At 39.1% G+C, this 15,858-nt stretch overlaps 1 long non-coding RNA gene across 1 annotated transcript; it reads right to left on the bottom strand.

The window, feature by feature from the left end:
- Positions 1-2,206: 2,206 nt before the first annotated feature.
- Positions 2,207-13,909, bottom strand: LOC141762080 (uncharacterized). The gene is made up of 3 exons (XR_012592721.1): positions 13,744-13,909; positions 13,357-13,468; positions 2,207-2,744 (listed from the first exon to the last, which is right to left on the bottom strand). It is a non-coding gene; the product is annotated as an uncharacterized LOC141762080 (long non-coding RNA).
- Between the last annotated feature and the right edge of the window lie 1,949 nt (positions 13,910-15,858).

Genomic DNA, 15,858 nt, shown 5'->3' with positions numbered 1-15,858 from the left:
ATGCTTGATTTGATTTCAATAACAGACACAAATAGCTTAGCCAATTTGTATTTATTTATTTGCACATATATAAAACTGCACAAAATCCAGTCAATGAAAAAAAAAAAAAAAAGAAATGTGTCAGAAGAGGTCAAGAAGCCTTACAGGCTTATACAAAGGACCTCCTCCCAACCCCAGGAGAAAAAAAAAACAATAACAAAAAAGGAAGAAAGATCTAAACTAACATAATTTTAAAAATACAACAAAAGTTAAACAACACAAAATGTGCAGAAAAACCCTAACCAAACAATGGAAAACAATCCAATAAAAACAATGAAATACATACAAAAAAACAGTACAGACAAAAAAAGAAAATGTATCTAAACATATCAAAAGATAATTAGACATCATTAATTAAATGTGATGATAATTTCCTTTTAAAATGTTCTAAGGATAACGAGCTCTTGATGTATTTTGGTGTTCCATATTTGTACACCACGATATCTGAGGGAGTACTGGCCATGTTTTGTTTTGTAAAGAGCCAGGTGAAGATGATTAACCTGTCTAGTATTATGTGAATGAATTTGAGAATTAGATTTAAAGAAGTTGCTCAACGATGATGGTAAAGAAGAAGGTAAGAACATATATTTATATATAAACACACATATCTGATGAATATTTATGTCATAAACTGAAAGAAGGTTCAGTTTCCTGAACAGTGGAGCAGAAGCATCCTTAGAGTTTGCCAAAGTTGCCGATCTTACAACTCGTTTTTGCAACAAATAAAGTTAATGAAGATTGGAGGGGTATGTATTTGCCCAAACAATATTACCATAAATCAAATAGGGATAACTCATGGAATAATATAAGGTTAATAAACAAGAAACATTTATGAAACTTCTTAGTTTGCTGATTATTCCTAGTAACTTCACAGTTTTATTACAAATAAAATGTATATATTTTTTTCCAATTTAATTTTTCATCAACTAAAACGCCTAAAAAATGAGTGTGATAGACTTAAGCAATTCATAAAGAATGATTTATTGAAATATTTATTTATTTATAGAATTTATTTAGTTTATCTGTATTTTTTTCTCTCTTTTTTCAGTTTCAAAGCCGTCTCCACACTGCCAGGACTACAAATTTGATGGGGAGGTAATTAATACTTTCTTCATCTATTTTATATATATATATATATATATATATATATATATAAACTTTAAACATATATAACATATAGTCTAAATATACTGGAATCTGCCGATAAAATACCCACTAAGTGTATAATAATAATGTAAGCCCCCCCCCCTAAACTCTCAGAAAAAGACAGAGGACACGACTTCAGTCAATGTCAGCTTTCAGCCCTGATTGTTTAAGTTTATCTGTAATTTCTTTCAGTTTCAAAGCCTTCTCCACACTGCTAAGAATACAAATGTTTATTCATCTATTTCTATATGTTTTTGTTGCAGTCAATTTTAAATATATTTAGTCTAAATATACTGGAATCAGCCTATAAAATTCCCACTAAGTGTTGGTTTTTAAAAATGAATGTAACCCCCCCTATATTCTCAGAAAAAAGCAGAGGACATGACCTCAGTCAGTCGGCTTTCAGCCCTGATGGTTAGTGGGTTCACACACATCATTTCACTTTTGCAATGTGCTGGAAGACTGTCATTCTTGAACCACTTATTTCCAAAACATCCCAAAAAGGTTTACTGAATTATTTGAGTATGGCATCATGCAAAAGATTTAAGATCTGAACCCAGCTACTGTTGTCATAAACCGAGTGTAAACTTGGTTAAAAAGAAAAAAAAGGTCCTCTAGTCCCAAGCCCATGATCTCTCTTTGAACAGAAGTTAAATCTCAGGATGTAATAAATTGATGATGGTGTTAGAGGACATAGATGTTCAGACTGAAATAAAAAATGACGCCTCGTGATAGCAAAGCATGAACAGAAGATGGCGCAGGTGTCCCATACACTGGAAGGGTATCAGACTTAAATGTGCTTAAAACCATCCCAAGCCAAGTCCTGTAGCTGATCCTGTGTTCACCGGGATGGTGCTTTACATGGTTTCTCAGTGGGTGCAGAGGGTACAGTTCAATGTATCAGCAACCATCTGGTGATGTGCACAGTATTAACTGCTGAAATGAAAGAACTTTATAAGCAGCAAGTGAAATACAGAAGTGGAACGACAAAGAAGAGAGCAGGAGTTTCATCCGATTTTTATACCAGATTTACAGTAAAGACCAGGTTTTATATACTACCAAGCCAAAACACAGTCCAGTACACTTGTGTACTAACAGTAATAGTGCTGATTTAATACGCATGTCTTAAATTCAGTTTTAATATTTCAAATCAAAATACTGGAAAGTTTTACAGATTTAAAATGTTGTGTAATCAACAAACACTTGCATTTAGACATTTCTCAAATGTTCTAATCACTTAAGTCCAGTTGTATTCCATTATGGCTGTATAATAAAGGATTCAGAAACATATTTATATTTTGAAAGTTTATATCTCTCATTTACATCATATAGTAAAATAACAGCATACAAGAGCATCAATATTATCAAACCTTCAGAGTTTCAGACTTTCAATGAACTTTCACACCTCCTTTATGATCCCTTTGTCTGGCTCTCTGTCCGATGATGGCCACGTCTGTAACAAGTGAGGTGGGGGGTGTACAGATATCTAGCTCCTCTCTCTGATGTGGGCAGCTGAGTAATGGCCGTACATCCTTCAGTGCTCCTCTCCTGCAGCACATCTGACCGGATTAAATATGTGCAGAGAATTTATTGGCTGAAAAACCACAAGAGCCCCACAAACACTTCACCCCCAGACCACATGTAGAGGAAGGCAAGCACAGGAATTCATCTGCAACCCCTCTGGCTTCCCCTTTTCTCCGTTTCTATACCCTCCATTTCAAACTAAGTATCTTTATATGTTTTTGTCCACTCTCACACTCTTATTCATCTTAACCATGCCATCCCAAACGTGTTTTTATTTTATGATACGTCACCAGAAACACGGAGGTGAAATCAGGATCTTGGGTGTTTCCAGACTTTTTGGGGAGGATGAGCGGCTTTTTTCCACTCACAGCCTCTCTTTAGTTAGTTGGACAACATTAATAATTCATGGCCCACATGTGTTACAGACAGATTACAAGCATCTCCACTTAAGTACCATCATTATCATTATTACAGCCGGGGAATTTTATTCACCATCTTGCAATTTGCGATTCATGCGATTGAGGTTTGATTTTGGATTGTGGTTCAAGGGTGGATTTGTTTACAATGCAGTCCTTTGGGACAAACGATGATGATTAGCATCTCCAGTCCTTCACATACGAAAACCAAATGCACGTTTTCTCACTGCAGCGCTTTCACAAGACCATACCAGTGATGCCTTTGGTGAAGTTTCAAAGCTGCCGAATGACTACTAATAAATGTCCACAGAGAGTTGCTGTGAAAATGCTATCCATTTATGACTTATTTTTTGAAGGGCACAGTAGCTACAAACCTTTTGCTCTGTAAGGGCCCATGTTCTGATTGTTATGTGTAGATTTAAAAGTTGTATCTCAAAAGGTGTCATAGTAGCGGCAGAGGAGCAGGGTGATCCTGCTGGTAATTACCACAAACATCCATCAAGATGCACATCCATCCATGTCTGGTAACCAACCTGATTCTGGACGGTTCCTCAGTTTTAAACTTTAAAACGTAAAGCTTAAACATTTATTAGAATCATTACAGCTACATACACAAAGGATGGGTTAATCCTAAGCATTTAGGAGCAGTGGGCTGGTATAAAGCGCCCGGTAGATGTATTCTTTGTCATTTATTCTTTCTCATTGTTGGAGTACCTCACAACAGGTCTCAGTCCAACCCGAACATCTTTGTCTCTCTGTCTGCATCTCAAATCTAAAATGTAACCCAGTATTGTGAGAGCATCACATGATGAGCATTTTGACACTCACATTAATCGGAAAAAGATGCAGACACAAAAATGTTTGCCTCTCCTAATCAGGACTATTGTATGATTTTATTAAAGTATCTTCCATAACTTCATGAGCTCAGAGGAACACACACCTGAACTGTCAATCATCCAAATCTGATTCAGATATATATAAAGCAAATGTAACTGAAGACCCACACACACTATACATTTATGTGTGTACATAGTTGTGTGAGAGTAGATGGTTGTTAGATTGTTTATCGTCCACAGCTGGTGTCACATGTTATGATGAACGCAAAGAGAAACATATTTATTTATATGATAAAGAAAAATACACAGTATATACATATTAGGGCTGTCGCGATATATATCCGGTATTGACGATAGCCATGATATTTAAAAAATGAAATATTTATATCATGTTAATAATACACATATAATATTGTATTCCGTTCTCGCTTTGTCTCTCTCCCCCAACACCACACACTCAAAAGAGTGTAATTCATTTACCAAAAAAGAGACAAAACACACGATAAACAAAGTTAAAGATGAATTTGACCAATATCATTATTATTACTTTTTTCTATTTTCTATAGATATTGCAATTACATTGATTTCGTGAATTAATAATTTTAGCCAGATAATCGTGTAGTGTAAATCTGATATTGTAACAGCCCTAAAACATTTTTTTTTTACTTTTGAGGTGGGACCAGATGGTAAAAATATTAAATTTTTATTTCAAAGTAAAAGCTGGTAATACACAACAACAAAACAAAGTTGGTAACTTGTATGACTTATAAGTTAAAAACCATTCTCTGGTAGACAGAGCAGAGGTTTCTCCTCCAAGTTGCCAGTGTTTCCAGTTTTCCACTTGTTTGCATGTTTAGGTTTTCTTTCATTACAAGTTCTTAATCTGCATCAGAAAGCCACACAGAAGTCACTTTAAAACCCATTAAAAACATCATAGTTTGATATATGTGACAGCTGGTTAAAAAGTGCAGAACATGTGCTTTGCATATTACACAGTTCAAGAACAGTTTGCATATTTAAAATTGTATTGTTATAAACTTAACCAAATACTAGATATTAAAAAAACCAAAAGCAGTCTAAAGGCCAGAACTTAATGAAACATGTATTTTGGTCAAATGAAAAGAATTATGAGTGAAAGATTTTGAGTTGAATGAAAAACGCAAGTTATCAGCAGCAATGACTTACTGAATTAGACAGTAATTACGGCAGGTATAAGACAAATGATATTCGCCACATAGCAAAAAGCCACACATCTACAAATTCTCCAAAAATGTAACTGAGGATGTGTTGTTCAAATATCTCCTCAACCACAGTCAGCACTCTTTGTGAGAAAAAGAACAAACAGCTTTTCAAAATTGTTTTGATGCAGTCTTTGTCGTGTCAGAGTGTATTTACATATTGAAAATGATGTTCACATGTGGTAAAAGGAGGGTGTGCACAACAACAACTGTCTGAGTCATCTTTCTTTTTACTGTTTTTTTGTTCTGCATTTGTGTCCCCATATAACATCTCAGCTAAAAAAATACAATATGTCTTACATATATGACCTTTGAGGCCTCAACAGCATGCTTTATAACCTGTGAATCTTGCTTTCCTGTATTATAATATTGAAATATCGCCCATGCACAAAGAGAAGTTCAGGTATTTGTTGTTGTTAGTTGGTCAGCTATCACTGTGAGGAATGACGTTACTGAGGAGGTGGAGGAAAGGTAAACTCTGACCTTTGACTTCCTGTTCTGCATTGCGTGACTAGTGTTGGCTCCTGAAGCCCAAACCCCAGCACTGGGTCAGCACTAACCTGGTCTGCTCAGTGACAGAAATCCAACACACAAACTGATCTTATCTGGCAGCGTGAAACCAGAGCAGACCTGGCTCTCCTGTCCTACAGAGCCTGGCCCAGAGGGCATCATGAGAACTCTTAGGAAGCTGGCTCGGGGATGAAACACCAACAGAGGTTCACAGACATTCGACCACCTCTGAAACTAGATTTGGAATAACATCTGTCAGTCATGGATGCGGTGAGGACAGCTCTCTGGTTCCAGCTATACAATTAAAATGTCTCAACTTTCACCATTACAGTATATCAATTCAGTCACACACATATTATTTATCAACTCATTTTCTGAATTTTCTTTTCTTTTTTTTACCATTTTCTTGGACTAAAATATAGCTTTAAATGAAATAGAAGTGCTACAAATGTAATTATGCATGCCATACGCAAAGTTGTATCTATAACATTTAAAAGGAATATTCAAGAGCAAGCATGTTGATGTTAATAGAAGAGGAGGGAATAACAATACAGAGCAACTTCTTAGCCACGGTTTTGGTGCAACATACACAAGTTGATAGATATTGGATTAAAATAAAAAAGGTCCATTTATAGCAGATCAGATTAAAGGTGTATATTAGCACTTCTACGCACTGATAATAACACAGGGTCTACACACAATCAACATAGTCAAAGTCAAAACAGGCAGATGGCAGATTTTAGTAGATCCTCACCAGAGATGACAGGAGATGAGTTGAGCTGAAATACATAGCCGTGCATCGCTTTCAAACCTTCTGTGGTTTTCGTCAAAACTCAATACATTTTGCTGTAAAGCGGACGGAGTGTGTCATGTTTACTCTGCGTTTAGATTCAAATCAATTTGGATGAAATATTAAACCTAAACTCGGTGCCAAATAACCTCCACTGTCGGTCTGTGTATAACAAAGTCATGGAAGAGTTTTTTGGACTTCCACTGTTACCTCGGGTGAAATCTATCCCCGCTGAAAAGCCAAAACAAAAGCGATGTGGAGATATAATACAGCATGTTTCATCCAAGCAAGTCAAACTAGAAACATACTTGGACCTAGCCTGACCGTGAAGATGGTATCAACCACCAACTGTGTGACTGGCCACAAAAAATGTCTGAATATTTACTCAAGAAAAACAGTTTGTGTTGCAACCGTAAAAAGTAAAATCTTTAATTATTACTTTCAGGTATAGAACCGTAACTTTAAGGGCAGGAAAGCTCAAATAAACAGAGCTTCAATAGCAGCAGCTTAAATCTAATGTCTATATAGATGACAAGACCAAGAGGACAGAAAACGCCTATACGACTGGCCTGGAAACACACCGTGCCTAAATGAGAAATGTAATACACATTCATCATATGCCAAATATGAGCTTAAACAAACAAGTGTAGACCTGGACAATGACAACTACATGACTGTTTTAAAAGAGCGTGCACAGAGATCTCATATATGCATGATTGTTTCCTATATAAGCAACATCAGGACACACAGGCGGTTGACGTCTGGTTTACATCCTCGACAAAAGTCTCTGTCATGACTCCCCCTGTATCCCAGAATTCCCTTTGCTTCTGGTAAGGCGTTTGGACAGAAAGAGAGAGTATCTGGACCCTGTCAGCGTTTCCCCAAAGGCCTCAATTATACAGACTGGCTTAATTAGATCAGCTTTGATTGCTATTTCAAATGACGGGAATAACATGGAGCTGTGTGTTTGTCATTCCCACCCATCCCTCACAGTCGTAGCGCTATATTGGAGCTCCGTGTCTGGAGCTGGTGAGTGAGTGAGTGGGCGTTGTGATGGTGATGAAGGGCCGACGTGGCAGGTGTTCTGCGGATGATCTGGGGTCAGATTCTGGATTGAGCCTGAAGAGCTTTTAAGGAAAGGCAGGCTTTTGACATTATGCACCAGGCATCTGTCACAGTGTGTGGATTTATACAGAGCAACCAGCACCTTTATACTCCACCACAAACACACACACACACACACACACACACTGGCACGCAAAGAGTGACGTCTATTTAAGAAAAGTACCAGAAGCACGAGTACACAACTGGACCCAGTTTTAGTCAACAACAAGTCTCCATTTCTGTTATATGTGCGTGTGAAACCGGGGGTCATGTGTTTTTACTATGTTGGTATAACAGTATATATACGTTGCACTATGCTGTGTTTTGCTGTCTGTGTTTACTGTGTGTGTTTGCATGTGTGTCTTTTGTGCCTTGGTAACATTGCATGTTAAGGAAAAAGGCACACTTTCAGCGATCTCATGGAAACATCTCAAACCACACAACTCATTTTAATGTTACGTGTTTACAGCGCGGGTTTGAGTCAAGAAAGGGGTGGAAAACAACCTTAATGTGTGTGTGTGAGATGTGATGTTAGTGTGAAGTGATGCAACAATATTTTTTTGTAACTATGAATCATTTTTAGTACTGAATGGTATTTCATGTGCAAAATGTTTTAGTGCTGATTCGATTTAAAGGAAGGGTTGGTAAAGTTTTTAGAAAAATTTTTTGTTACATCAGTTGAAATTCTCTCTATATCCAGACAGCATTCAATAAATCAAATGCTTTGACAGAAAAAAAAAAAGAAACTGTTAACTGTGGCTGTTGCAGGACTGTAATAAACAGTAGCTACCTACCTGTCTATCTACCTGCCTGCGCGCACTCTGCCCGTGACCTTATTGCACGTCACCGTAGTCTTCCACAAGCTGCTACCTTGAAAGCTGTGAGTACTAACAATAGCCAGGTGCGTTTTTTAACGTTCATTATGATCATTTTGGGGGAGTGTCTTTGGAGGAAGGCCTGAAGGGATGGACTGTCCATGTTGAAGTCTTGGCGACTTTCTCGCTAGATTACTGCTCGCTACTTTCATTTGAAAAGAGGTGGCAACACTGGGCTGGGTTTTTTGGTTGGATAATTTTTCAAATCTAGTGTACTGTAGATCACTACCCCTGCCTTTAACTGTGTATTTTAAATTAGGCTACTGTGGCATTCTTACTCACTCACAAAGTTTCCAAAGACTATTAGAATTGTAAATGAAAAATAGCACATCACTGATTCTAAAACTTGTTTTTAAAGAAAAAAACATTGGTTTCTGGTATCATGTCCTGAGGACGTTCTGTTACGCATCGAATATTATACCTCCTTCTTGTGAAGAAATAGAAAAGGATTGTTAATTCATATGTATAAAACATGAATGGGCAAAGGAAAATAATTTCTTATAGTTCAATTGTTTCTTCAGAAAAAATAAAATAGCAACTACATCTTTTCGGTTCTTCTTGGTAGATAAACTGAATTATTTTCAAAGCGTAATTTGTTAAAAAAGTGTGCCGATGGTCGTTGGGGGAGAGATTGTGGAGAGGGATACAGGCAGAGAAACAGAGAGAGAGAGGGAGACAGTGTGTGACTGACATCTGAGGCGCACCAGTTCATTATGTAGTTAAAGCTGCAGATCAAGTGGTATTGGTGGTGGTGTGACTATGCATTCATTGTGAAGCAGCCTTATGTTACATCAGGTAGGAAAAAACAGGCCACAGAAAATTGGCTTGGCTACTTTCCCAACGTCAACCATTAAATTAAGTTGCTTTATTAAATCGGAGACAAAAAAAAATGGTAACAGGGCAGAATTCAACAAAGGGCAGCCCCATCCCTAACACCACCTCTGACGCAAATACTCTCGCAGTTACTGTATGTACCAACATGAGTGAGCAGTGACTGTGTTGAATTTGGATTGAGTTAAACTGTGGGATCAAAAATGGACTTCTGAAAATTGAAGGAAGCGAGACTTTCCAAACTTGTTTTCATTGAGCAAATGACCAAAACTCAAAAAATATTCTCAGGCTATTAGATATTGTAGGCATTATTGGTTTCTATAAGTGCCATAGATGTGGGTCAATTGGGACCTACTACACCCAATAGTAGGTTTTATCATATATTCACATGGTAGATCCCTGAAAGAAGGAAACCTATCTGTTTTTGTTGCCTAAACCTGAAGAAGCCTTTTTGTTTGAGTTCAAAACATAACGTTTCATGCAGTTTTATGTGTTAGAACGTGTTGCTTTTAAGTTTCACTTTTACAACATGGGGTAGTAGGCCCCTACTGACCCACATCTATGGCACTTATGGTGACGATAACGCCTATTTATTGGCATGATAACAGTCGAATCAGCATTGAAAGCTGCTACTTTCTGGCTTGGTAATCCATTGGCTGTGTCACTAACAAGACTAATCAGCACATAGTGCTGCAGTAGCCTCCATGTGTGCTAACCATATATGTATCTTGGTCAAACATGACATCTGTTTGGCTTGTCTTGCTTTGACTTATATCAAGCTGTGGCTAATCCCTCCTGTTGCTCCGTGACTGCGTGGTGAAGAGGAGACTGCAGTGATGCTTTGTGCTCAAGGCCTTTGATGTCCCATGTGCCCCTGTGTCCTTAAAATCATTATTTGTTGCTTATTCAGTATTTCGCTTTATATTAGTCTCCTTATCTAAAAATGAACTGTCACTCTTAATGTCTCTTTGCTAGTTTTCTTGGCTTGACTCAGTCAAAAAGAACTCCTTTCTTTGCAAAACATAAGAAAACCTCCATCATGCCTATTCAGTTCATATCAATAAACATTTTTGGGGGTCAGGGGGTACGCGTCTGGGTTCCTCGGGATAGGAACAGAGCTGTGGTTCTTGTTTTAAACACACTGTAAGAACAGAGAGGGCTTCAGAGAATGCAGACTCTCCTGTCAGTGAAATAAGGCCAATCGGTGCAGATCGCCAGCAGGGCTTGTTTCCCCCTGTCAGTGAAGAGAGGAGACCATGAACAGCGTAAATACAGCACTTCCTCCTCCTCCTCCTCCTCATGGTTTTCATTCTCGGCAGCATTTTCCTTCCACCCTGTGCATCTCCTCCCAGATCTTACGCAAACAAAAACACACACAGAAATATATACCCACACTTCCAATTAGGCAGGACAGGGTGTCCACTTGTGGAGAACCTCGTTAAAATGACAAGAAACACAGTCCACTCACATGTTGACAGAGCCATCTTTCTAAAAAAAGAGAAAGAAATCTCATCCATAATTACACTTGACATAATATTGCTGCAGTGTACTTCAGGACAAAAGCATGCAAAGTAATTACAGTGACCTTACAGATGCAATCAAGAGTTCAGTGTCCTCAAGCAGTTCTCCTCTCTTTGTTCCACAGGACCATCTTAAGCGCTTGTGTTTGCTGCTTGTTCTGCTAAACAAACAAAGACAAGCAGAGCTGGAACAGTGATTAGAGAAATCAACAAATCCTCGACAGGACATGAGCGCATGGGCCTCTGGGCCGGATCAGTTTCTTTGGAAAGGGTGAGTCAATGAGGTTAAAGGACGAAGGGTGAATGTGAGGGGGAGCGGGGGAGACCAGAGGTGTGAACTCCAAGCCGACAGAGAGGCCTCTCTCAATTTAGTTTACCATATCCGTCATGGGAACATCACTTCTATTTTCTTTTCATTACAGGACCAATCTCTTCACAATCCTTCCAAACAACAGTGGAATAACAGCTTATTTGCTCTGTGTGGCCTTGGCCCTGTATGTATGGAGATCCGCAGTGCTCGGCGGAGGTGGAAACAATCTCTTCACTCATTGTAAAATTAGATTTAACCCCAACAGCCCTCCTGATTTTTGTCTGCGGTTTTTACAGGTGCACTGCTCACAAGCATGCACCTGATGCTGCAAATTAAAAAGGACAATCTATAAGAAATTAAGTAAGAATTGAATAATTAAAGCTAGGGTTGGTAGTCTTAAGAAACTAGCAAGAGTACGCTATATTTTAAAAATGATCCAACCTAGTGAAAAACCCAGCCCAGTGTTGCCAACTCTTTTCCAATGAAAGTAGCAGCACTAACTCCAAAAGTCCCTAAATCTAGAGAGAAAGTCGCCAAGTCAGCAAAACTGACAGTCGCTTCAGGCCTCCCTCCAAAGAAACAAAATTATCATTATGAATGTAAACATATCATAATGAACTTAAACAACAAACGTGGCTATTGTTGGTACTCACAGCTGTCAACCTAGCAGCTTGTGGAACACTCCGGTGACACGCAATGAGTGCACAGGCAGGCAGGTAGGTAGACAGGCAGGTAGGCCATCCAATCATCACATTAGGCCGAATGAAATAATTGGACAGGTTTATTAAGGTCCTGCGACAGCCACAGATACCTGATATTTTTGCAATGACTGTGATTTCAAACAGAAAATTAAAAATAAACAAGCAGCATTAATGATATTAAGACCTTATTTTTGTGACTACTGCCTGCAGATGTTAGTGATGCCATGTTGCAACAGAGAGCTAAAATTGACTGTTTTTGCTGCACAGAGAACAAAATGGGACAGACATTTTTTGCCAAGTTTGAAAACATGAGCAGATGTTTCCCTGTCTTGGTTTATTTGGCCAGACAGGTGAGTGATGCATAATGCCATGGCCTGGCACGCCTGTGCATGGCTCAGCTCTGTCTCTGCCTAATTGTCCTCCCCACACATAGCCTGGTTCGGATCAGATCTGACACAGTGTGCGCAGCAGACACACAGCATCGCTCTCTGCATACGTGTGAAACACTTGAGGGTCTGTTTAGAGTCTCCCCGAGGACTTGTTTAAGATGTGTTTAACTGTACAGATGGCCCTGGCTTTGAGGCTGGGTGGGGTGGGTACTACTAGCATATCAAAAGAAGATAAAGATGATGGCAGGATATCGGTTACAAGACAAATGGCGCCACTGGAGGAGTCTGTGAAGTTGTCAAGGTAACATCATTTGGCAAATGAGATGACAGGCTTTAATACTGTATCCAAATTGCATCAAACCGAATAAGTTGTCAAATTCTTTTGTCGGTCGAAATCCTCAGGAAATCTGTCCAAAACTCTCCAAAGTTGGAGATCCACTGAAGCGTGTTGCTTCCCCAATGAAATGAGTTGAGTGAAGGAGACAGCCAGTCAAATCTAGATAGATATATTTCCTAATGATCAAAAGCTAGTTTTCTCCAGCGAGTGTGGTCTGAGAAAGACAATAAATCAATGCAGTGTTAGAGCGAAAAAAAACAATGGTTAATGATATTCTTTAGAGCCCTATTTGCTGAAATGTGTTTGTTACATCTCTGCCAGGCGTCCTTGAGATAGTTTCCTGCCGTAATAGCATGTGTGAAAAAGAAGAACATGAACCGCTCATTTCGAAAATCACGTTAACACCAGAGTGGAACTGGAAAATGTCTGTTTTGAAAAATAAATCCATGCAGGACTTATCTTATGAGCGAATCAAAGGGATGTTTTGAACATTATGTTGGCAATTATTGTCTGCGGACTGTGGTGCTATCCAGCTATTCAGCATGCTTTTTTTGAAACAGCCAGACACTCTGTATACCCTTTTTTTTTGTCTGGGCTTAGCTTTTAATGTAGCTGCAATCAACCACAACAAGATTTTTGAGGCCCAGCGTTCATCCCTCAGAAATCCCACCAAACGTGAGTGGTATTGGAATTCCGGAGCACCATGCCAACCGTGAAGCCTCCCTGCCTCTCACAAGCGCTGCACGGAGGGGCAATTTTCCTCCGGCTGAACTTCCCAAAGCTGCCTCACCTGGAACCAATCTGTAACACAATCGAAGGGTCCTGACTTGAAAGCCCATTCCTTCCCTTTGATAGTCTCTTGTTGGTAGCCTGCACGGCGCTGGAAACAGGCCTTTTGTAATCTGCAGATACAAAAGAGCCAGGGATTGAGATGAGTATCCACCCATCAAAGTGTATTATGCAAATAATTGAGAAACAAAGCTCAGATACTCTCTGTTTTCTCTGTCTTTTTTTCTGGGATGAGGGCGGAATTGGGATGGCATTTGGAAATTTTAAGTGTTGTTGTCATCCACCCTTTTTCCTCTGGATCGTGCTTTTGTTATTTTTTCCTTTTACTTTTGATACAACAACTTCTGAGACACAGCGTGGACGTATGTCAGTGCTTCTCTTCACTAACCTTTTAGCAACAGGTGTGAGTCAAGCATGGAACTCCTTCATCAGCTTTCCTATACCCACAGTAGCTCCAAAATGTACTCCGGTGCTCTCACAGCTCTTCTTATAGGCAAAGAGAGCAATTAACCTTTAATAGCTGTCCATTTAGGGCTCCTGGGACATTCTGTCTTGAGTCAACATGCCAAACCTTATTTCCTTCCTTCACTTCCTCCTCTTCAGGCAAAAGCTACCACAAGCAAAGCTGCATCATGGCTCTTTCCTTGCTTGTAGTGTCCTGAAGTCGAGGAAAACACGTATGTGAAATAACAGTGAGAAAACCCAAAATGTATTAGACATGACAAAACTACAACTCTGTCATACGATTTGCACAAGAAACACCAGAATCCGCTTCTTTGTCAGACATCTTGAAGAAGAAAAGGTTATTTCTGTGCACAATCCTTTGAATGGGTTATTTACTTCCTCATACATGTGATTTCAATTGAGGTGATTAGCTGCAATTGAATCAGCGGCAGAGGAGCAGAGTGTATGGACGCAAAGCATGAAATGAAAAGGACATTTGTTCAGCGAGCCCTCCTCCTACACAGTCACCGTCCCTAACTTTAACAGTCAGTAAGTCACAAGCTGATGTCGACACTCGGCCAACAGTCTGCCCTTTGCTGCTCGGCCCGGAGTGAAGTCCAACCAAACACACTCCTTTGTTCGTCTTAATTCGACTTAATCAACTTATCCTGTCTGCCTTTCATGTTCTCACATGCAAAGCTATTAATTCAGTACGTGTGTCATTTTGTTTCGTATCCAAAGGTCTTAGACTTACAAAATATTTTGGGCATTAGGTTGAACTTTTTCTTAAATATCTTTTTTGTAACAATCAACGGTGTCATCTTTCTGTATGTGAATTTAGTGTAAACTTGACATGTTAAAGGTACAGTGTGTAGGATTTGGCGGCATCTCGTGGTGTGGTTGCAGATTGTAACCAACTGAGTACCCCTCCGCTCACTCCTCCCTTTCCAGGACTGCGGTAACGTGAGCCGCAAAACCGTGGTAAAGCCGTTTGCCTCGCTCAGAGTCCATCCTTACCATAATAACACTACTTTAGGAGCAACAGAAGTCAGACGGCGGCTGGCGGTACTACGGTTTTGCACTCTTCGGCTCACGTTACAGCAGTTTCACAAGCGTGTCGGAGAACTGCGGTGGCCTTCAGGTAACCTAAAAACGTGTAAGTCTCTCTCTAGAGTCAGTGTTTGATTTGTCCGTTCTGGGCTACTGTAGAAACATGGTGGAGCAACATGGTGGACTCTGTGAAGAGGACCCGATCCCTATGTAGATATGAAGGGCTCATTCTAAGCTAACGAAAACACAACGATTCTTAGTTTCAGTTGATTATACACTAATGAAAACATAGTTATGAATATTATATTACATTTATGCTGGTAGATCCGTTGAAATGTTACACACTGTTCCTTTAAGGAGAAAATTCTGTCAAAAAAAATAGAGGAATAACAATTTCAATTTCTAATTTTGGTAGATGCAACATTACAATAGGCCTTCTTCACAGCAGACATTTTTTTGGTCTTTTTTATTGTGAGGCAACAAACCACCGAGCCGCCGTGCCATTTATATTTTAGTGTTAAGGTCAGGAGTTAGACTGCCAACATAAGAAAAATACCCTTGGGAAAGTCTTTCATAATGACCATCAGTACTTTACAGTAATATGTTAAAATGTATGTTTCAAGATAGCCATAGCCTATTTTGGGGAAAATTTAAGAGTAGAGCTGAACCAAGCTCATCTAGCAACTTTCGCTCTTTCCGAATTGCAGTTGGCTACATTGTCCTGAACCCTTTACTTTGCCCTGCACACCGCATAGTTGCACTTGTGACATATGTAGATTTTGATTTAAAAAATATATTTACAATTTTTTTAACTGTTTTGAACTTGAAACTTCACTCTGATCCTTATTTTGCAAACTCTTTTAGCACAGTATTTCGGAGCACACCACACTTACTTGTGCATGTGACAAACAAACCTTGAATTGCTGTGCAGCTATTGCTATTTTACATCACTGCCACTGAGCATTCAGCACTGTTTCCTATTCCAACAGCTGGCATATCAAGAGTAATG

Source organism: Sebastes fasciatus, chromosome 2 (genome assembly GCF_043250625.1).
Source record: "Sebastes fasciatus isolate fSebFas1 chromosome 2, fSebFas1.pri, whole genome shotgun sequence".
In the NCBI taxonomy this organism is placed as follows: domain Eukaryota; kingdom Metazoa; phylum Chordata; class Actinopteri; order Perciformes; family Sebastidae; genus Sebastes; species Sebastes fasciatus.
The sequence above is the reverse complement of the archived record's forward strand: the minus strand, read 5'-3'. Positions and strand labels throughout refer to the sequence as shown.